General features: G+C 36.5%; 1 long non-coding RNA gene across 3 annotated transcripts; it reads left to right on the forward strand.

The window, feature by feature from the left end:
- The first annotated feature begins 566 nt into the window (after positions 1 to 566).
- LOC145948096 (uncharacterized) lies at positions 567 to 13052 on the forward strand. 3 transcript variants are annotated; one of them, XR_014427271.1, is made up of 3 exons: positions 567 to 818; positions 1334 to 2028; positions 11976 to 12249. It is a non-coding gene; the product is annotated as an uncharacterized LOC145948096 (long non-coding RNA). The 3 variants fall into 3 exon arrangements; XR_014427272.1 differs by lacking the exon at positions 11976 to 12249 and adding an exon at positions 12740 to 13052 and having other exon boundaries at positions 567 to 2028; XR_014427273.1 differs by lacking the exon at positions 11976 to 12249 and adding an exon at positions 4143 to 4574 and having other exon boundaries at positions 567 to 2028.
- The last annotated feature ends 9744 nt before the right edge of the window (positions 13053 to 22796 follow it).

Here is a 22796-nt window from a genome sequence, read left to right on the forward strand (position 1 = left end):
CGTGCACCTCCCTCGCGGGCCGACAGAGTTGAGGACCCCGCCTCCTTTTCCGACCTCCCCCAGTGCGCGCGAATGCATCTATAGTCTCCATAGATCTGTGATAAGCCCTCTCGATCCAGTCGGCTTCTTTTTCGCTCGGTACACTTTGCATAGCCCTATTCAAAAATCTTAAAATTGTGAGAAAAGGTAAAAATAAAAAAAAATGATCGAATTTGCTACAACGGTGAACGCGTGGATGCCACGTCGCAGTCACGTTGCGGCGAGCAGCGCATCCACCAACATTCGATGCATTCGCAGACGAGAGTGGCTGGCTTTTGCGCCGTCGCTGGTGCGACGAACCCCTCATGTCGCGTTACATCGCGTCGCGTCGGCTCACATTGCGACGAGCATGTGTAGGTAAACTGAGAACTGAGAACGATAGAGAACAAGGAGGCGCACGGTCCCTCCTCCCCTACGATCTCGCTCATTCACTCGGTACACTTCGCGATCCCTTCCTTTCCCTTCCCCACTTCCTCATGGCCTCGCAGCCTCGTCGTTCGCGGGCCACGCGCTGTAGGTACGATCGTGGCCGCGGAGGAGAGAAAGAAAACGAGGGTGGCGGGAAGGAGATCGAGCAAGCGCAAGTGAGACCAGCAAAGAAGAACGGACGAGCGAGGAAACGAGAACGGTCGGTGGAAGAGGTGACGGAGAGAGAAGGGAAAGAGGACTAGTACTACTCCTGGGGTCCCCCCCACCACACAACCTGCCGCCGCGACGCCAGTCCGTAGTCAGTCAGCGCTGGACCGCCGCCCGCTCGATTTCGCGATCCACGAACGACGGTAGCCATTATCTCCATCTCCTCTCCGTTTCTTTTCCGTCTATCTCCCAATCTTTCTATCTCTCCCCTCTCCTTCTCTCTCTCTCCTCTCTCTCTCACTCTCTATCTTTATCTCTCTTTCTCTCTTTATCTTTCTTTCCAACACGTTTCTTTCTTCCGTTCTCTTTCATCCGTCTGTTTTTTATTATTACGTTTCGTTTGTTTCTATCAATTCTCTTTCGTTTGTTTTATTGTTATCTATGTGGTCATCTCTTTCTATGTTTTTCTTTCTTTGTTTTTCATTCAAGATCTTTTGATATTTACATATGTTCGCGAGGCATCGTGCGCGTGTCGCGAATTATATACGTCGTGGAGAGGTTTATCGCGCGATTTTTATTATCGGGATTCGCCGATCCATCCTATGAGATAGTTCTTGGCGCGATCCCGATAGCGGTTATCGAAGACGAGCTTCGCGTATCGGTGTGAACGACGACCGATCGGGAAAGTGACGAGAGTGAGACTAATGATTACTTGCAGGGAAAAGTGGTGAACCAGGGGTTGGTGCACGATACGGATGGTCTACGGTTCATATGGTTTCGGTATAGGTCGGTCCAGTATCACCGAGATCGAAAATTATCTATTCGAATTCAATATAATAATACCGGCAAAGAGGATGTAGACAATAATACGAAAGTATTAATATTCACCCGCCAATACGTTCGACGCGAATCGTCAGTTTCGATTGTTTTACAATGGCGATACGAATAATACGGATGTGTTGGGATAAATGAGAGAGATTCTGTACAATTTTACGTTCTCACCGTCAATCGTACTCTCAGAAATTTGACAAATGTGTTATTATTTCATTTTGTCGTCAGTTTCATAAATGCATAGGTGCCGCGAGCTTCGAATAGAATGACGACGATCGCAACAATTGCATCATTGATGACGAGCGGGTTGTTGGCGAACACAATGAGGTAGTGATTGTCAGGACACGTGCCGATTGGATAACCGCAAGTTTTGTAACGGAAAAGGAGGTAGACTATCCCAGGTAGTTGTCCTGGGGGAAGATAGTTCAAGGATACTCTCTCGGTGTTTTCGATCGTTTGACTTTTTGGGGACCAACTGATCGCAGCCAAGGCGAAGAGAACTGGAGGCCACACGGATAATCGCACATTCCCGAAGGACGCAGATGCCCCGAAGGAAACAGCACGCACCGCAACGCATGAAATGTAAGTCGACAAAACCAAAGCAAATTTTATGGCGACGGTGAAACGAGGAGGAAATTTATCGATTGACGAGAAACAATCAACCAAGCAGTAAAGTTTTCTGAATTATTCTTCTCGAGTTGGTCAAAAAACAATATTTTTTGCAAAAAGAAAAACTCGCTAATCATTTAAATTATCTGGACTTACGCGTTTCACGTTTTTATACAAAGATAAACGGAACAAGTTAATGTTGTGTCTTCGATCGAGAGCTCGGCGTTCCACCGTCGCTGATTCGTCAACAAACTCGCGGAGCCACGTGGAATGCCACGTGGAATGCGGTCTGATTTCGGAAGTAATCGTGCGAAAATTTATATACGCAGGATTATCCATTTATTTTCTTCTGACGTGATCTATCTATGCTATAAAAGAATAATAGTTGAAACAAAAATTTGATCAATCAACGAAACGGCAAATTTGATTCAACTATTATTTGACAAAATCGTTACTGGGAACCGGGATGAAACTCCGGAGTAACGATTTATTGCATTTCTGCAGCGCGTATTTATGAATTAATTAAAATGTAGAAAATGTCTAGGCGATCGTAAAGGAGCTTTAGTAAAGTTGTAGAATGTCTTTTACTATCAGTTTAGCATTTACGCGTTCTTCGTCGGAGTTCTTAAGTTACAGCACTGTCGTACACTGTGGATATTATCGCGCAGAAAACTTTTAATACGAGGATTAAACAAACAGAAAGAATGTTTTTTTCGATGAAGCGAAACAAACTTGCATCTTGTCAATACGCGTCCAATGTTAAAAGTTTAGAATAATTTGACATACTTTATTTTTCTGAAATAATTTATCTCTCTCTCTCTCTCTCTCTCTCTCTCTCTCTCTCTCTCTCTCTCTCTCGTCAATATTAGGTTTCCTAAATTTTTCTATAAAAATATGTTGACTCCAGCAGTAAATTAAAAGTCGAATTGGACGTTATTGTATTATTAGCAATGATGTAGTTGCATGTGTGTATAGCAGTGATTGTTGAATAGTTTTAAATTAGTACACAGATATGTGTAAAATATGACGCATTAATATGTGAGTTAATAAAGCTACATCTTTTTAGGATATTTTTAAAACCAGAAATTATCGACAAATCGAAGAACGATTTTTTGGACATTATTTTTATATTGCCGATTTTATAATTTTATGCAATATATAAAAGATATTTATAATTTCAGAAAATTAAATTTTCCAACTATTATATTGTTTGACGAGATTAATATAATAATCATATCATTTCGATTTTTTTTATATTAAATATACCAGTTTTTCAGTAATAGAAAGTCACCGAAAGAAAGAGAGAGAAAGAGTTATTAAAAATGCATATACTTTTCGACAAAAATTATTTATTTTAATTATATATATATATAATTTAATTTCTATATTATAGGCCTTCTTTATTATAATTTTTTTATAGGACTTGTAAATTTTATATAGACTTATAAATTTTATTACTTTAAATGAAGCTGCTATTTTGTCTGCTGTTGAAATAAATAGTCGAAAATATGTTTATATTATTTTATATAATATATACATTTTTTTCATTCTTCTTCCTCTCTCCCTTTCTCTCTTTAACATACTGATTATTCTGATTAAAATCCAATATTATTAAAACTGAAGAAAATTGAGACGTGAAATAACTCTATAATATTATTTGACTTTTACATCCTTTAAAAAAGTAATATATAAAATATTTACTGTAATTTTTCGCGGTTGTTTAAAGACTGTATTTTACAATTACTAAGTACATAAATGAATAAAAAAATTGTGTAATTGTGTCATGCACAGAGTTAACAGATATAGGTATATATATGCATATCTGTTAACTCTGTGCATATGAATATTGCACAATTTTTTTATTCATTTATATATACATATAAACTCTATAGTCTATGCTTAATTTGAAAACCATAAATGAATAAAAAATCGTGCAATGCATGTGCAGACTTAACAGAGTTTTTTTTACATCAACACGTTTAATAATTTTTAAAGAAAAAGCTAAAATTTATTTATCCTTATCTTTGTCGGATAAAATCGAAGATGAACCGAAGGCGAGCACGCCATTACGTTGAATCTTTCGACAGATGGGCAGAACAGTCGAGAGGCCGCATTCAGGCTGAGGCGATTTGTACGTTTGAGGCCATGACGCGCGCCATGCTGCCTTTCCCACGTGGGGAGTCATGAGGCGTAAACAAACTCGCCCCCGGTAGTGAAGGGAAGCCATCTTGGTGAAGTTCTCTGCCGGAAACATTTACAATTCACTCAACTTACTTTACCGAAACTCGGCCAAGCGCCGATAAATCTAGTGCGCGCGCGCGACACGCCGCGATGCACCGCGATGCACCGCGATGCACCGCGACGCACATACCTCGGTGCGATATCGGCAGCGTATACATATAAATTTGTGGCAATCTACGGATTTTCATTGTAGTGTGTGCCACGAGGTTTTTTCACAAAACATGAATGTTCTAATTAATTAATGAAAGTTGCTTTCGATAGAAACCTATATTATTCGTTTAGGGGACTTTACTTTGAATTTTTTTATTAAAAGATTGAGAAAGAAATAATACCTATATTCAAAAATAATTTCTATATATTTTGATAAAAAATTAATATAACATATGTTATATTTCTATTTTCTTTTCATACATTCTTAGAAACACTTGGAGAATTTTCCTAATAAATTTTATACATGCGCTCTCTCTCTCCCTCCCTCCCCCCCCTCACTCTCTCTTCTCATATTATTATATTATATTTTAAAAGAAATAATAATTTTAATTTTTTAAACGTAGAAGAATAAAATTATTAAAATTATTTTAATGATATAAAAAAGATATATTGTATAGCTATATTGTAAACATGTATTGTAAACATTTATAAATAACAAAAAAAATATATGCGTCTCAAAACTGAGAAGCACAGTGAAAATTTATGATATTTTAATCTCAGTATGCATTAATTCATTAAATTAATTTATTATTCATCTCTCTCTATTTCAATATATTTATAATATTTTTAATTTATAATATGCTCATTATTTATATGATACATCGGTTTTGACAAATATATCTCTTTCAAATCAATTGGACTTTTCTATTTATCTAATAATTATTCTCCAATATAGATACATATTGTAATTATAACAAAGATTTATTTTCATGTATTTATATCATAATCAGCATATTTTTGAAATCCTGTAACCTTACTAATCAACATATTATCTGAACCGGAAACGAACGCGAAAGTTTCTAACCATTCGAAACACGATGAAACCATCAGCGAAAGTAAACGTGTGCAGGTTAAGAAACAACAAAATGCAAAGCCGGCTAATTTCTCCGTTTAATTTATGATATTCCGGTGAAAGGATCTATAAAATATCATGATTTCTCGAATCGATCTGTCGACTATCAATCGCATGATCATTGTGCTCCTGTGCTCTCAATAAGCTTAAACCTGCAATCTAATTAGCAGTATAGCATGAAGGAACTATCATTGTCCGATTTTTCGTTGTTTTATATTGTATAAATTCATGTAATATACACACATCAAGAGCCAAACTAGTAAAATAATAAAATTTCCAAATGCTTCACTTATAGATAAAGATAAAAATAAATATATATTATTATATAGCTATATAATAAATCGTTATTATTGTTGAAAATTTAAATGCATACTTTTCGTTTCGTTTTTATCTGTATATTGAGTTTGCACGCAGAAATAAACCGACTGTTCCTTTCCTTCTTTTTAAGAAATTAAAAGTTACGAAAAATATTAGGCGTTTTCGAAAAATCCAAGAAGCTATAAAGACCTAACCACTCGTCCATAGGTTTACAAATCTTGTGAGTGTTGATTTTTTAAATCGTGAAATCATCTTATTATGCAAATATTATTTGCAAAAGCGCAGTTTGTTAATAATAAACGGTAAAAAAAATTTTTTTTTCTTTTATTTTTCTTTAATGAGCCTACTGTATTATTTTATATCAGATTGGAGATAATTTTTTTGTCAACAATTTGCCAATAAATAATATCTGTCTTAATTAAATTATAAATAAAATATATTCTGAACGACTAATAAAAAATTTAATCTATAAAAAGTTGCAATATAACAAGTTTTACTTTTCATATTGCTGCAAATTTGTATACATCATAATATTAATTACTTTTGATATTAATCTTAGGTTAGTATATGTAAGCTATCATTAAGCTACATTTATTCGGTTTATAGTTATGTATAACCTACAGCTACGGCTTTCTTGCAAAATTTCTCGAAACTATAATATCATTAAGACATTGAATTTTTAGTATTTTCTTTTAACGTTTTTGATCTCTTTAAATACAATTTTCCAAACTATGTACCTACTTGTCAGATCCTATTTAGTGATAGAGATATACAACATTTACTAACATTCGCATTCAGTGCAACAGGTGTAGCTTTGATGCATCCTTCGGGCCATAATCGAAATTTGCATTATTAATATTTCGTTGTGTCTATATTGATGTATTGCGTAATCGTATCTTACAAATTAATTATGAAAAAATAACTACGAAAAAATTTCACGATATTCCACAAAAAAATGAATAGAAGATAGTAATTGTAAGTTGCCTTCTCTCGCACGACTTTTCGCCTCATCTTTATTCATAAAGAATGAAATGTACTCTTGCATGTCCACGCACTTGCGTTGCCCTTGGACAATTTCGGCTTATGCGAAATTACAAAGTCGAAGACAGCAGCTATATGGCACGATACAGCGACGAAAACTTATCGCGTGCGGCAAAATGGAGATAATCAAATAGAGATGATTGATTTGCCGACAGACGCGCCTTATTTATTCACTACACTGAAATGGACTTGAATTATATTTAAAGCGTCTCGTCGTCGCTATTATTCTCTCTTTCTCTTTCTCTCTCAACAAAAGAATCGATTTTCAACTATTCCTGAAAAAGCAACATTACATCGGATTTAAAAGACCTACGAGACGTATCGATCTGCTGTATAATAGCCGCGGGCAAACTAGTCTGAAATCTTGTCGGTGGTCCAAACTCAAAGTTCACGTCTTTTTCTTTGCAATTTTAATGAGACGCACTCCTGCCCCTGACTCACATGATGCGAATAGGTATTTCCGAATAAATACTACAACTGTCGCGTCCTTGATTGGATACTGGTTGACATCTTTTCGTCATTAGTCTCGTATAAATAAAATCTAAAAATATTATGAAACCAAAGTTGTTGACATGTCTTAAATTAATTGGATCTTTTAGCTACAATGTACTTGAACATTTATTTAGTTTCTCTTAATTTTATTTAATATTAAAAATAATTATTTTTGGTCTTAAGACATAGCAAATAAATTTATATTTGAACATTTATTTCTTAAATTTCTATATTTTATATTCTGACGTTTATAATCTTTGTATATATTATAAATTATAAATATCTTGATATTTTTTACTATCTATAATTTAAATAAAAATTTAAACAAAGAAGAATAAAATAAACATAAAAATAAAGCATTATTAATTAATGTTATATGTTTATCTTTCAAACGGATGTTGCTAATCTAATTCGAAGTTTAATTTTATCGGAACCCTTTAAACTTTCACGCGAACACATTCGACATCATATTTTAACAGTTTCTAATACCGTATCTAATAGATATGCCAGAAAAATAAAACCAGCAAGTTGCGAGTATCTCTAAAATAGCCGATTATTTTAACAGTATTGAACAAAATATGTATATTCTTAGTATTAATCTGAAACCCTATATTAATTCTTTATATATCGGTTTTATATATTAATTTTTTATATAGAACTGTTTCTAAAAAAACATGTCATAGTATGAAACTTTAATGTTCCTAAAAATTTCTGCCTTAGGAAATTGCAGATGTGGAAGGTCCATTTACGAAAAAATTTTTGACGAAAAGTTTTCCCATATTGTATTATTATTTACCTGAAGTGAAACACTACAAAATGTGCCGTTAAAATTTTACAACAGAGCCCAGTTGTGAAAACGTTGACTCGAATATATGTATATCAATACGTCTTCGTCCTTATACTATATAAGAAGAAATTTTACTAGCGATTCTGGTAAAAATCTATCTATGACAAGCGACACCTATTGCGCAACTTTCATTTCAAACAATACCAGTGCATTTTTGCTCCATAGGATACCTCTACCCGCCATAAATCGCCATAAATCCTTCAATCCAATGAAAAAGCGCTGTATCTTTCGGTCGTAGGAATTTTGTGACACGATCTAAAAAGAATTTATTATATTTAGCGTAAATTGAAGAATGTTTTCTTCTCATGCTCAACAGAGAGATGCGATTAATTTTCTAATACTTTTTATAACTAGATATTGGTGTTAATTGTATAAAAATCGTTGGACACGTCCAGCATAATCTTCGTAAAGTAATTTCGCGTGATTTAATTATGGCTACTATTTTATTCGTTGATATTATACTCTTGCAGTGATCCAGTAAATAAAAGAATTAAAAATTAAAAATTGCATCGATAAAAATAACGCGCACAATATTTGAAATATTAAATATTTTAATAAGTCCTAATATATATATAAAACATTTTTGTCCAAAGTACGAATTAAGCCTATTATATAATCTTTTAATTTTTTTCTTTTAAAATATTATGTTTTATATAAAAAATTTTGTGTCTATAGTTTGATTAAGATTAAGATTAACATTAAAATTATGTATATTTATTATTTTTCAAAGTAGCCTTAATTTTTACTTTATACAAATTCAAAATGTCAGCACATTTCAAAATTCTAATAAAAGTTAATAAAATATTGCACATACTATTCTTATAATGCAATTTTCGACTAGGTATAGTATTTGTTTGATTATAAAATTGCGAAAAAATACATATTCACGAACATATACATATATGTAATGATTAATGATTGTAATTTCTTTTTAATATAATGCGAGTATGTTTTTATATAAAAACATTTTACGTACACAATAAATATGTGTAAATAATACCTTGATGTGCAATAATAAATCGATATGTAATAACAAAAATAAAATAGCAATTGATTGAGGAATAAAATAATTTTTTTGCGAGAGACTAATGTGCCGTTAGATACGTTCAGTTACCGCTGCAATCATATACTTTTGTACGCGCGCTGGCAGAAGCTGGTTCTTGAGATTTTTGCGCGAACGAACACGAAAGAAATGATGACGAATGGAAGAGCTATCTTCGGCAGATATTAAAGACATATCCGCGTGCGAAACGATTCGACGCTTAGATTTCCGCGTTATAGCCATACATCAAGCATGGAGTCAGCTTTCTAATCGGCTTCCATTATTTCCGGTGATTATGATTTACACGCAATGCTGCATCGACGGGCAAATACATCGAATGCAGTATATCTCGAGATAAATGAGACTTCGCTCAAGAATTTTGTGTTTTTCATTTTGCACTCTTTTAGTCGCGACGATATCTCGCGACTAACATTTGAATTTGCTCTTATGCAAATGATAATATGATCGATGATGACCATTCAAGAATTCATGCGGCAGAAACAGATACTTAACAATTTTCATTACGCCGCTACACAGAGTCGGGTCATCTGGTACATGTATATATATTTAAACCGCACATCGTTTACCATGTTTATTGATAGAATCTGTGAGGAGTAATCGACAGACTAATGTGTCTTAAATTGTATTTATACAGTGTGTTTTTGAATGCTAGACGGGAGTCTGGTTCATGTTTCAGAAGAAATAGAATTATATGATTTTAAATATTTTAATATTGCACATTTTTAATATCATTCGATATTTTTGATAACGATAAAAATTGCAGGATGTCAAATTTTTATTCAACTAACCATTTTGTAAACTATATATATATGCGTCTTTACTTTTTGGGGGTAATTCTATTCCGAAATATCGTTATTTATATGAAACTGAATACGAAATATATTTATATAAATACACTGTATATGAAATAGAAAATATAATTGTAAAAGTCATCTAAAAATATAAGTATCGTCTCGCATGACCAACCCGACATTACAATATGTTATGATTGTCAACGTGAAGAGCGCGGACGCTCGTCTATTCGAGATGAGTCATTTAACGGCGCGATACTTTTCGTCATCTCGCAATGGGTGCGCATGAGAAGCACGCGCACCCTATTTTTGAGGCTCGTAAAATACGCCGTTTTCGTATTCGACTGATCCGTCTCCCGACTCTTACACTGCCGTACGATCTTTCTTCTCCACCATCCGACCGTTCTCTTCTCTCTTTCTCTCGCTCTCTCTCTTTTTAAACGGCGCTAATAAATTAGCCGTAGAAAAAGACGACCTCATGACAGATGTCCGATGGATGCCATAAAGGAACTGCCTGGCGACGCTTGCGAGTGATGGTGAACGCACATCAAAGAGTATCCATGCGACCTCATGCCGATCTGAACCGACCCATAGTTTTATACTTAAGTGATTTGTTGCTTTCCGCCATTCGATTGGCGAGTTTCTCTGTCTCGAGAAGTACGTTACTTGTCAAAAAAGTACGCCGAAATGAATACTTCACTTTTACAGCAGAGATCGAAGGAAAATACAGAATTTCGAATTTTGCACAATGATAAATCGGATAAATCAGAGGCTAAATGGATAATCTTAAAATACTTTGTGATATATTTCAACCCTATTTCTATATCGATACCGTTTTTTCCAGAAATCTTATTTCAAAATCTATTTAGTATGTATATTAAAAACTTTTTTTTTTAGCATAACAAAGTAGTTATTCAAAGTAGTTGAAAGTGTTTTTGACACTATCCTCATACACCGATGACTAAAAAATTGGCGTAAGCCATGCCGTTCGATACGTTGAAAGCAAACGTTATCAGCGAGCATTCCTTCAGACTGCGAACGAATGCGTTGATCACTGGACGAGAATGCGCCGGTACTCTCGCGCTAAGAGTTGACAGGCCGTGCTACTTCGAAACGAACCACCGTTCGAGCGCGCCAGCAAGCGCACGCTTAAGTGACTTTCGGTGTTTGGCCTTTGCACGCGGCGAGAGCCTTTTGCCTTCGCGACAAGTCCCGCGGCGCAGCCGGTCGCGGAAGAAGTACATAGATGGAAGGCGACAGTGCGCTGTGTGTTAGTTCTTTCTCCTTCTTTCTCTTCGCGCTCGAGAGCACGCTCCCTTCCTCGCGGCTTATATGCCACCCTGCGTGTGCCGCGCATTGCACCGTAATTCAACGCTACCAGCAGATAGCTAAATCACAACGACAAACCGCCAGTAAATGCGCGAAACGAGACTCGCTCCCGCAAGATACGCCACAAACTAGAAAGCGACCAGTCCGTGTTTCATGCTCGCGTTTCATTTTTTTTGTCATTCTCCCAGAGTTTGGACAAAATTAAAGAATTGAATTTATAATCGTACTACATATTCAGCCTGTAGACAAAAAATGCGGGTGAAATGTAGTACCATCTAGTCGTTAGCAACTCTTGCCGCCGAATGGGAGAAGGTCTAGTCCGTCAAAGGCAGTCGTGTGTAAAACGTCCAAATACACAAAAATTGTCTCTCTTTCTCCCGTATATTTTTTTACCTACTAAAACATTATCTGCTGAAGTAAACGACCTCTAAACGAGCTAAACGATGTGTTACATCTGTCAATCTCTAATGTATATGATACAATTCGCAAATATGATACAAAAATAGAAAATTTCAAAAATTTTTAATGTAGAAATAAAAATTATAATTGTAAACTCTCTAAAAGGCGCATCGCGTGCGCGTGTATAAATGTATAATTCATACATAAACCTTAATAATATTTGTAAATATATTTTAAATGTAAAAATACGAAATTAGATATGTAAGCGAAAAAAGAGAAATGTCATATAGAAGATGTTGTCAAGTTTATGGTTAAAACATTCGGACATCCCGCTAGGTAATGCGCGAAACGTGTGGCTCGCGATGTTGGGATCAGGTACGGGGGTAACGGAGAAGAGTACGAATAGGAGTATGTTGGAGGGAAGAGTGGAGAAGTTGGTTAGAGAGGACGACGGAGGTGGGAGGTGGGAGGAAGGAGGAAGTGAGCCGCCGCACGTCTGTGGCTTCTCCGAGATGAACTTCACAGACGCAGACGGGCAGACGCACGATCAGCACGCACGCATCAACCACTTCTAACGATAAGTCGCCGCGTTCGATAAAGCGTGTCCTAGGTATCTTACATCCTGAGCAATTTTTGACAATAATTGCATTTTATATTCGGAGTCCCACGTGACTAAGGACGTGATGTCGTTAATCAATAAGACTTCGAACTTTTCCATCGCGCGATTTATCTTTGATGTAAGAGCTTTTAAAAACAGCAAAAATATTTCTTTAGCAGCAAACTATAAATGAGATTTGTATTATAATCGAAAAACTTTCTTTAAAAAAACAATCTTAAAAAAAATCTGTATTTAAAAAAATGAAAATTATTTCACACGTTTCTGTTAATTTATTATAATTCCATCTAGTTGTTTCGCGAATACAAAGCTGACACGTTCGATTTCAATTCTGCCAAATCCATAAAGCAACGATATTTAGATATGTCTCATGAGTTTATCTAGTAACAATTTAAGCCCAATATCAATATCATTAAATGATTAAAGATTGACGAGAAAGCGCGACATTAGAAATAATCGTCGAAAACCTTTATTTTTTCGCCAGAAAAAGATCCACTTATCCCTGCCAGGACGACATTCACCGGGAGTAAGAGACAGCGAAGGAACAAAAGAAAGACACGCAGTCAAAACCCGTAAACGTGAACCCCTACGGATAGTCCGAAGGATGAAATGCCTCGCGCGTGTAAAATATGCTGCCACACATTGCACGCACACAGCTACTACGTACAAGATATATTTGAGAATTTTCAGAATGGATTAAAGGAAACAATAGTATAATCTTATCATTTTTGTTCTTTTTGTTTTAATAGTATTTGTGATAAAATGGATTTAAAAGATGTAATGTGCTTATAGATAAAAACGTGTATAATTTTATTTTATAATAAAAGATATGTAGTTTTATATATTAATTATGAATATATTAATTATATAAATCGAGAAGAAAGACATAATGATAGAAGTGAATAGAGGTTTGATATACATATCGACAACTTTACATACTTAAATACACGCGCGCGGAAGAAAAAAATATTAAAAATTTTTACGTAAAAGAACTTTGCGCTGTAACTTGATTGATTCTTGACTATAGAGCAAAACAAATCGTTTAGTAAATCTTCGGAGTCGGATGCATTTTTTATTAATACGCACCGAGAAATTAATAAAATAGTGCAAAAATTGAGTCGAATGAATAAGCACAAAACGCGATCGGTAGAGAGTGTTGAAACATGTTTAGTCGTATTTTATTTAATTCGAGCAAACTCGACTCAACTTTTCCAACACTCTGTAGACGCACGACAGTCGCACGCGTGTCGCAGCACATCGACGTCACGTCACGTCACGGCGTGGCGTGGCGTGGCGCGGCGCGGCAGGAGGCAGGGGCCGAACAGCTCGGCCGTGTATACGTACGTACAATCTAGATACTGTTTCTCGCGCGCGCGGCGCGGTGAGGAGGCCCCGAAGGGGAAGTAAGCAGTATCTCTCGCTCACCCGCCTCTCTCCGCCACCCTCTTAAGGGGCGACCCACCCCGCCAGCTCGCTTCTCCAGAAGCCGGTGGACGAAAGAGGGGCGTCGCGCGGGACGCGAGGAAAGGAGGGAGGGCTTCTCCGTCCGTCCGTCCGTCTCGTCTCGACTCGTCTCGCGTGACGGCCTCGTCAGCCGTCAGCCAAGCTCCGTCCGGATCGATACGCCTGCCACCCTTACGACCCCAACTTCCTCCACCTTCTACTGCGAAAAGCAATGCACCTACCGCCCCCGCGACCTCCCGTCCTTCTTCGTCCGCCCCGACGCTCTCACCTCCTCCGCGCGCGCGAGCGAGCCTTCTCTCCCTCGCCGCTTCCTTCTCTCACTTTGGCTGCTGCCTCCTGCCAGCGCGCGCTGAGTCTAGTTGAGTCGAGTTGAGCCACCGGCCGGGTCAGAAGACGTCTGCTGCCCGGGCGAGCGACAGCTACCCCCCTGTTTCACCCCCCGGGGACCCCTCCTTCCCGACCCAACCCCCCCGGGTTCGGCCACCCAAACACCCCCATTTTACCACCCTCTCTCCTCGTCCACCTTCGACCAAGCACCCCCCGCCTTTACCCCGTAACCCCCCCGGCCGTCCTCCACGACTCCATTCTACCGCGACGTGCCGCGAGATGGACAGTCTCGCCTCCACGTCGAATCCGCACTATACACATACATATACATACACAGATGTATATATTCACGTATACATATATACTCGCGTGTATTGCGTCTCGTACTGCGGCTCGATGTTGGTTGAACCGCTACCGACGTTCTCTACGACCATCTCTCCCGTCTACCCCTTCTCGTTTTCCTTCCTACGAACGCGTATCTCGAGTCCGCACTTTTCGCGAGTATTCCCTCGGTATCGAGCGGGCACTCTCTCTCTCTCTCTCTCTCTTCTTCTCTCACAACGCTGCCGGAAACCATCGCCGTGTCATCGGTGCCGTGGCTTGGATGGACAATGGCTTCAACGGACGGTCGTCTACTTTTCGTAGACCGAAATGTCGTTGACGCTTCGTCAACGTTCCTTATTCGTTGCGTTGTCTTTGTAGAGCTTTCGTAAATGCGGCGCGCTTTAAGAATTGCCGTCTATTCGCGGCTGCATGAATGCAATCGATCGAGAGCATTTGGTTTATTTCTTTCTTGTGTAGCTTTATCTCACTTTTACTAGGTCTACTAGATCGCGATAGAGAGATTGAATAGGATCATATATGTCACGAGAATATGAAAATTTATATAACGTATATAACGTATATATAATATTGTGTTTACTATAATGAAATTTTTATTAACAATTATAGGTATTTATTATATATTTTAATTAAAAGTTGAGCTATAATGAATATAATTTTTGGACTTGATAAAGAATAAGAAAAGCCATCATAAATGTATAATGATAACTAGTTTATATAATAATTATAGAGCATTTTAAAATAGAATTTTGAGATCTTAAGAGTATTTATATAAAAGATATATAATTAAAAAAATGTACAATATATAGTACAATACATTATTTTCCTCGTTATGTAATTACGTGTATATTAGACTACACTGGTCTATATATTAAAATCGTTTCTCAAAGTCTTTATTTTCAATCAATATTTAATAAAGCAATATTTAACGATCTCATGAATTTTTTCTAAGCTTCTTTCTTTTTTTTTTTAATAACGGGTATATATGTAGATTTTATAAAGTATAATAGTTGATATGAAGATATATTAAACATATTTGAAACTATCTCTTTCTTTGATATGCGCTGAGATATTATAATTCTTCATTAAACCTCAAACTTCTCTCACATACATGCTCCCGTGTTTTTATTACACACGGTATCGTTTAAATTCAGTGTGAACCACTATTATATTCAGATACGATCTATTTCCAAATTCCTACTTACGCTAATATTTAAGTAATACTTTAGGCGCATTGCACAGTGAATAACTCGATGATGAGAAATAAGTTAAAAGAGTTGAATAGTAGAGAGAGTAAAAGTCCTTTTCCTTTTCTCGACGATGAACGATCGCTGAGGAAAGGATGAAAAAGGTATGTGTATATGTAGATCGAAGGAATACGTAACAACTGAAATTGACTGAAAGCACTAAAATTTGTATACTATGTACAAGAATAATTATCAACTTGTTCTATATATTGTAAGAACACAACACATTATTATATATATGTATACGCATATATGCATTGCAATACATATGCAATTATAAATACATATGCATAAAATACAGATGCTTGAAATAATCACATTTTATATTTAGTTTATATAGATAAACAATACGATTGATTATTCGATATAGTGAATAGAGAAGACAAATAAAATATTAGTAAAGTTTATTTTAGTGCTTTCAAAGTGGATAAATATTGGAAAAATATTTGTAAAAGCAAATAAAAACCTGTCGCGCGCGCGATCTGTGCATTAAACAAACGCGGTTATTACCGCGGATTTATAATCGCTCGCGCTTCTCGAGACAATATATGCGACGATGCGAGCTCTTCGCCAAAAGTAATTAAAATTATTCCAACTTTCTTTTTTACTCTTGTAATATTGAAACCACATCGTTAGAAAGCACGATTTCCTATCTTCGATTTCTTTCCTGTCGAGCACCTCCTCTGTGTAAAGACAAAGATCCCTGATAATGAATCATTAGTAGTCGAGAGTCAATCGAAGATTAATTAATCGTTCGGATTCGAGAGCCAATTAAAGTTTCCTCGACAACAAACCCAAGCCGGTCGCAGCTACTGGACGGTATAATGCGCCTCCGTATAGATTCTCGCTTGTGTTTCTCACTTCATTCCTTCGTTTCCGGTTCGCGTTCGCGCGAATTTATAATGACACCGAGCTTAATACTAGCAATTAAGATCCTTCGATCTCCAGCTTCAAACATCTTTGGCGAAGATTTACGTTTATGATCTATGCATCAACGCAAAATGCCTCTTTTGCTGTTGATTTAATATCCTAGAATCCTAGAATATTATACTGAGTTTTCATTAAATCAGTTATAACTACAATATGAATGAATTAATAAATTTTATAATATACGACATATATCTTCTTTAACAACTAATATCTCTTTAATTATTTGCGGTACGCATGTTGATTATCTCGCAGAATAAAATTGACTAAGAAATAACAAGCATTCTATCTGCCCAAATTTGCACTGCATTCTTATGTGGAAACGAATAACCGCACAGAATTAATACCAGTTTGCCGTCTGCTCTCTCTCTTTATAGGCATACAAAATATATAACCAACGATAAAAAAATATTACACGACAGCAAATTCAACCGACAATGAGTTCTGGCTGCGAATTTAGAGACGCGTGATGCGACGAAGCGAAATAATAGAGAAAGAGCGGAAGAGGAGCGTGAAAAGAGAGAGGCGGCGTGAAGAGTGGAATATATTTGGCACGTTGACAGTTCGGCGCACTTGTCGCTTTTCCTGCCAGAGAGTCAGAGAGCAAGGCTGGTGGCAGGGTGGCGGACACGGCTGGCGATTGACAGTGACGCGAAGCGACGTTGCGCGCTTAGCCAGCGCACGTGTAAGCGTGTCTCAAGCGTGTAACGATGACGATCGCGCAGACACCGCCAATCAATCAGCTCATTACACCAATTCAATCGACGTCGGCCGACCGACCGCTCGATAATCGTCGCGCACTTGCCTCTTCTCTGACTCCCGGAATTTTCGCGTTGCTTTTCAAGTTGAATCCATCATCGCGAATTGTGTTACCCTGTACGTTGAATTTCAGATTCTGTAAATTAGCGGTGCACACACAACAGTTTGTAATTGAATAAAAAATCCATTATATACTGATTATAATACTTTTGGTTTCAAATACATCGAATTTCGTCAAACTTACTATTGGCAGTATTGGCGATTATTTTACTCTTAAGATGACGCAATGTATTTACAAGTTGTTTGCAAAGAAATGTATGCAGGGGGAAGGAAGAGAACACGCGCACGCGTGAGAAAGAGAGAAGGAGGGAAAGGCTCTTGTGTCATACATTTTATTAGTGAATTGTAGTAATCGATCTCTAGATTCTCTAGCGATATTTCAAAAGTTGAGCAACAAAGTATCACCGAGATTAATAGCATTCCTAGTCTTGAGATACAACCGATCAATTTGCGTTCCACGCCAACGCATACATATGTCTAAATCTAATATTGTTTAAAAGTACCGCCAGTGTACGGTGCAGCAATAAATATCTATCACTCGCCTTCGGTAATTAATAACCTATATCCGCATTCAGACACAAAAACCACCGAGTGCCGTACAGGTCAAAGCGTGATCCGAACGGGGAGGGTTTAGCCAGAACGATCTTCCGTGGCTCGTATCCACTTTTTTTTCTCTCCCCATCATGACATACGCTGAAAATTATTGCCGCGTTGTCCCTCCCCTACCCGCGGCCCCGCGTCAATCCTTCCCCTCTCTCCTCCAATCTTCTTGCGTCCTGTCGGAGGCGATGCCGGCCTCCCGCGATACGGCACTGACGCCATCGTAGAGATGGGTGCCAGAGCTATCTAAGGGGTGATTTCTAATTTATGAGACTGGGGCGATGTGATGAACAGACGTCATAAAGCATGTCGCGCTCCGCGTCTGCAGCCTGCCATACGCCCTCCCCTCCTGCCTCCTGCTGCTAGCGTTGCTGCTAGCGGTGCTTCTCGCTCTCGACCATCCCTGTTATCGCTGCGACTCCCGAGTTTACCCCTTTCTCCCCCGCTTCCATAGACCCCTACAACCCTCTTCCACCTTCGAAGCGAACCCTCCGTCCAACCGACCGACACCCCCAGCCCGTGATTTGTGGCCTCTCGAATTCTCCTCGCGAGCTCTTCTCCTTCGCGAAACTTGAATTTCCTCTTTCTCCATTTCTCGCCTCTTCCATTCGCCTTTCTCCGTCAACATTTATGGTCGGATGTCCATCGACCATAGACGTCGCTCGAACTCACTCGAATCTTTCCCAGTGATCGAATAAATTCTTTTTTTTTCCCCCCTTAAATGATATTATATATTCTCTTTTAGAGAATATGTCAATTTAATTTGATTATTGTGTAAAATAATTATAGTGTACGAGATGAGAGATTTTAAATATCTCCGTGACTTTTGCAGATTTAATAAAATAAAAGATACATATTAAAATCTCGATTAATAATTACGATGAATAATATAGTAGCATGTTAACATATTACAAGTTTAACGCGAAATTTATTAAAATTGTATGCATAAACTTTTCTAAGCATTTCATTATAATTTGTAAATATAACAAATTCTTTTAAAATTCAAATTATATTTTTATTATTATTTATAATTTATTATTAAAATTTGTATATCTGAAAATAGAAAAAGTTACGCCAGATAATCGTTTCTTTTTACATTCCGGATGTAATTATATGATAATTCTTTGTAATAAATTAAATATCTAATTACTCCTTACAACTAAATTATTTAAAAAAATGGAGATCGAGATTATAAAAATGAAAATAGAACGATCGAGTACTTGCTCTTTATAACAAAATAAAAAGAATATTTGATACAAGATATTTTTTTCTCGTTGGAGAAGCTTCTATTTTCCAAAAATGGAACTTTTTCAGTGAGCGGCAGACGTCGCGACATATATATTTTCACCTTATTTTCTTGATGCTCAAAACGGGATATATTTGGTGAATGACCTTAATACCAGAGTCTAGATATATCGATGTATCATTGCAAATGTCCATCACAATTGACCTGTGATTAACTACTGTTGCATTTTATACATCAATGATTAGCAAGAAGTCGCGCAGACAATTCTGTTTAATTTGCATGATGGTATAACCATTTCTTTCCGTTTGTAAGAAATTTCAACTAGATACAAGCACATTTAATCATCTATAATATGTATATGACATTGCAATTAAAAGAGCAGCAAAGAATAAAATTATTTTCATAAAATTAAAAATATCAATATAATATACTTGATACAAAATATTTAACAGTTTAATAGTAACAGCAGTGAATGTCTATACCTAAAGTAATAAATATTAATATACACAATGTAATATATTTTAACAACATTATCTTTTTAACTTTTAAAGCGTAGAGTATAAATAATTACTACAGAGTATAAATAAATAATTAGGTATAAATATGTTATAATATAATGTTGTATATATAATATATATGCAATGCTACAGTAAAATGAACATGTGTATTTCTTTCGATTATCGATTGTGTCCGTCTTTTTGGCACTTTTCTCTCAAAATTGTGTGTATCTATAAAGAATATATATTTATAGTTAGTATAGCTAAAGCCACATACACATCAGCAAACGAGACCGTCCTATTATCGTGAAAGGTTGCATGAATTATTTCGCAAACGATCATTGCTGACTGCCATCTAGACAGACTGCCAATAATACTCGTTCTCGATTAACAACAAACGTGGAGCCAATTTGGGAAAAATCGAAGCCAGACGCGGCAACAAGATATAACGGTTAGCAATAAATTGCCATGGTTTTAGATTGAATTAAAGACAGTCTTACACATTGTACTGCTTACTTATACTGAGAATATTCTAGTAATTGCAAGAAAATTGATTTAATGTTTACAAAATCGTCAGTTTAAACAATTTCAACAATTTCAACAATTTAAACAATATTTCAACAAAAATTGCTTTAAAAATTGATAAGGATTTTAAGATGTTACATGTATATATATTTATTATTTACAGCTATCTCTATATTCTCTATATTTTCTCCATATTTGAAATCTATACTATATTACGTTTAATCTATACGAAGACGCGTATCGATGGACATCACGTCGAGAAGGCAAAGAACGGAAGCGACGACTTGACTCGAGTCATCCGAGTTCGAGTTGTACCTGACGCGACTTTTATGCCCGCGAAAATCTACCGAGTAATCGACTTTAACATGGGCATAACATCGTGCAAATTGTCGTGCTATACCGCGCGTCGATGCCGGCCACTCGAGAGACGTGATGAAACGATCAAATCGAGCAGGTATCATCGAGGCAGGTAGTCCGCATGGCGGTTCTGGAAAGAAATGTGGAAAGAGGGAGCGGGAGATAGAAGAAGACTCTGGAAGACGTTCCGAGGGTGGGAGAATGGTTTGAAACGTGCGGTTCACGGAACCTTTGTGAAAAATCGTGTTATAACCCTAATTTAATTTTATGGCCAACATTACAGCGGATTGTGTTGTATATCGGGGCCTGGGCATAATGGCCGTATATGGCCGTGTATAATAATGGTGAAAGAGAGAGCGAAAGGATAGACGGAGGGAGGGGATGTGTGAACAGACGAAGAGAAAGGAGAGAAAGAGAAAGAGAGAAAGAGAGAGAAAGAAAGAGAGAGAGAGAGAGAGAGAGAGAGAGAGAGAGAGAGAGAGAGAGAGAGAGAGAGAGAGAGAGAGAGAGAGAGAGAGAGAAAGAAACAGAGAAAAAGAGAGATGATGACGACGATTCGGGTGATACGGAAGAGCGGATAAGGAAGGGGAGAGATGGGAAAGGGAACTAATAATCAGTTGTAACGCGAACCGTCGTAAACCGCAAAACAACGAGAATCGAAAGAGAAGAGGCGGCGGCAGTGGAGAGAATAAGGAGATTTTGAGTTTATATTTAAAGGGTTGGTGGAGAGAGAGAGAGAGAGAGAGAGAGGAGTAGTATTATTATCTCGAAAATAAAAGGAGAATGCGCGCGGGATTTTTTTCGTCCGCTTCTCTCTATCTCGAGTCGTCTGCCCTCTCCTCGATTCGCGGTCCCTTCGATAGCCGTCAAACGTGACCACTTGGCGCCGCCAATCGTAAAGTTCTCCCGCCAATCAAGCCGCAACTCATCGTGTTCGATATGCGAATAGATCTGATCTCGCAAGCAACGTATAAATTTATAATTACACGGCTTGAGAGGTAAAGAGAGCGCATCTTTTTTTTTCATCGACCTTTCTCTTTTCAACACACGCAATAAACCATTTATTTCTCTTTCCATTTGTTTATCTATTTCTCTCTTTTTCGTTACATTTTCCAGTTCTACTTTCAGCTCGCATAAAATTTCGCATAAATATTTATCATTTGGTTTATTTAAACCGCTTTCATAATTAAATATAGGTATATTTTCTTACACCTTATTTATTCGTTCGATTGATATAGATTTTTGGATTTTCAATCACGATAGATGCAATCACTAATTTCTTCTAAAAATTAAAGTTTATCGTAAGAAGATAATAATAAAAAATATTTTACTCAGGTTCATAAAAATAATGATTGAATTAAAAGTAAAAATATATATTAGGTATATATAAATAAATGTAAAAGTAGTAAAATGTCCACATTTATTATTATTATTCATATTGTGCAATTTCTTTTAATCTATGTTTTTCAATAGTTTATGATGTTCATATCATCACATCATTTTTCTATTTTTTATTTCAACATTGTTTTACATTTTAACTCTCATAGCGCAGCATTAATCTGTATTTTTCCAATTTAATTTCTTTTTACATATATCTAAAGAGATATCGAGTGGATATTTAAGATTCGAAATATATGTAATAAATTCTTCTCTTTACTTTCTTTCCCCGTAATGCAATGCGAGAAGACTGTCTACCCGTTATTGTGAACTCTCGATTTCCAGCGTATCGATCGTGGCGACCATGAAAATTGTCGTTAAACTTGCAGTGACGTGACTATGAATTTTAACTAATCTTTTACGATTAAACGCGAGGAATTTTTCAATGTTCTTTATTACATATATCTTATATCTTAAACTCCAGTCAATTTTTGAATATATAAAAAAAAATTAATTATAAAATTATAAAGATTAATGCTGTATTATAGCGTGTAGTTTTTTTTTTCTTAAATTCTTCTATCTTTATATGTTGTATCTTACGTTTGTATCTTGACTTATTTGTCACAGTGCGTATAATGATGGCATCGTTAAATTTTTATTGGTATTTAGCTTTCGATAATTTCGGAGAATACATAGAAAAAATAGCTGGCAACTTTTTTGAAATGACTTCTAAGCAGCAGGTTCAAGAGCATTATCGCGCTGGGACAAGAAAACCGTGCGCGCCACGAAATTACTATAATACATCCCTCGTAT

This window comes from Prenolepis imparis, unplaced genomic scaffold (genome assembly GCF_030444845.1).
Source record: "Prenolepis imparis isolate NDT839.2.m4 unplaced genomic scaffold, iyPreImpa1.0 SCAF_239, whole genome shotgun sequence".
Taxonomy (NCBI): domain Eukaryota; kingdom Metazoa; phylum Arthropoda; class Insecta; order Hymenoptera; family Formicidae; genus Prenolepis; species Prenolepis imparis.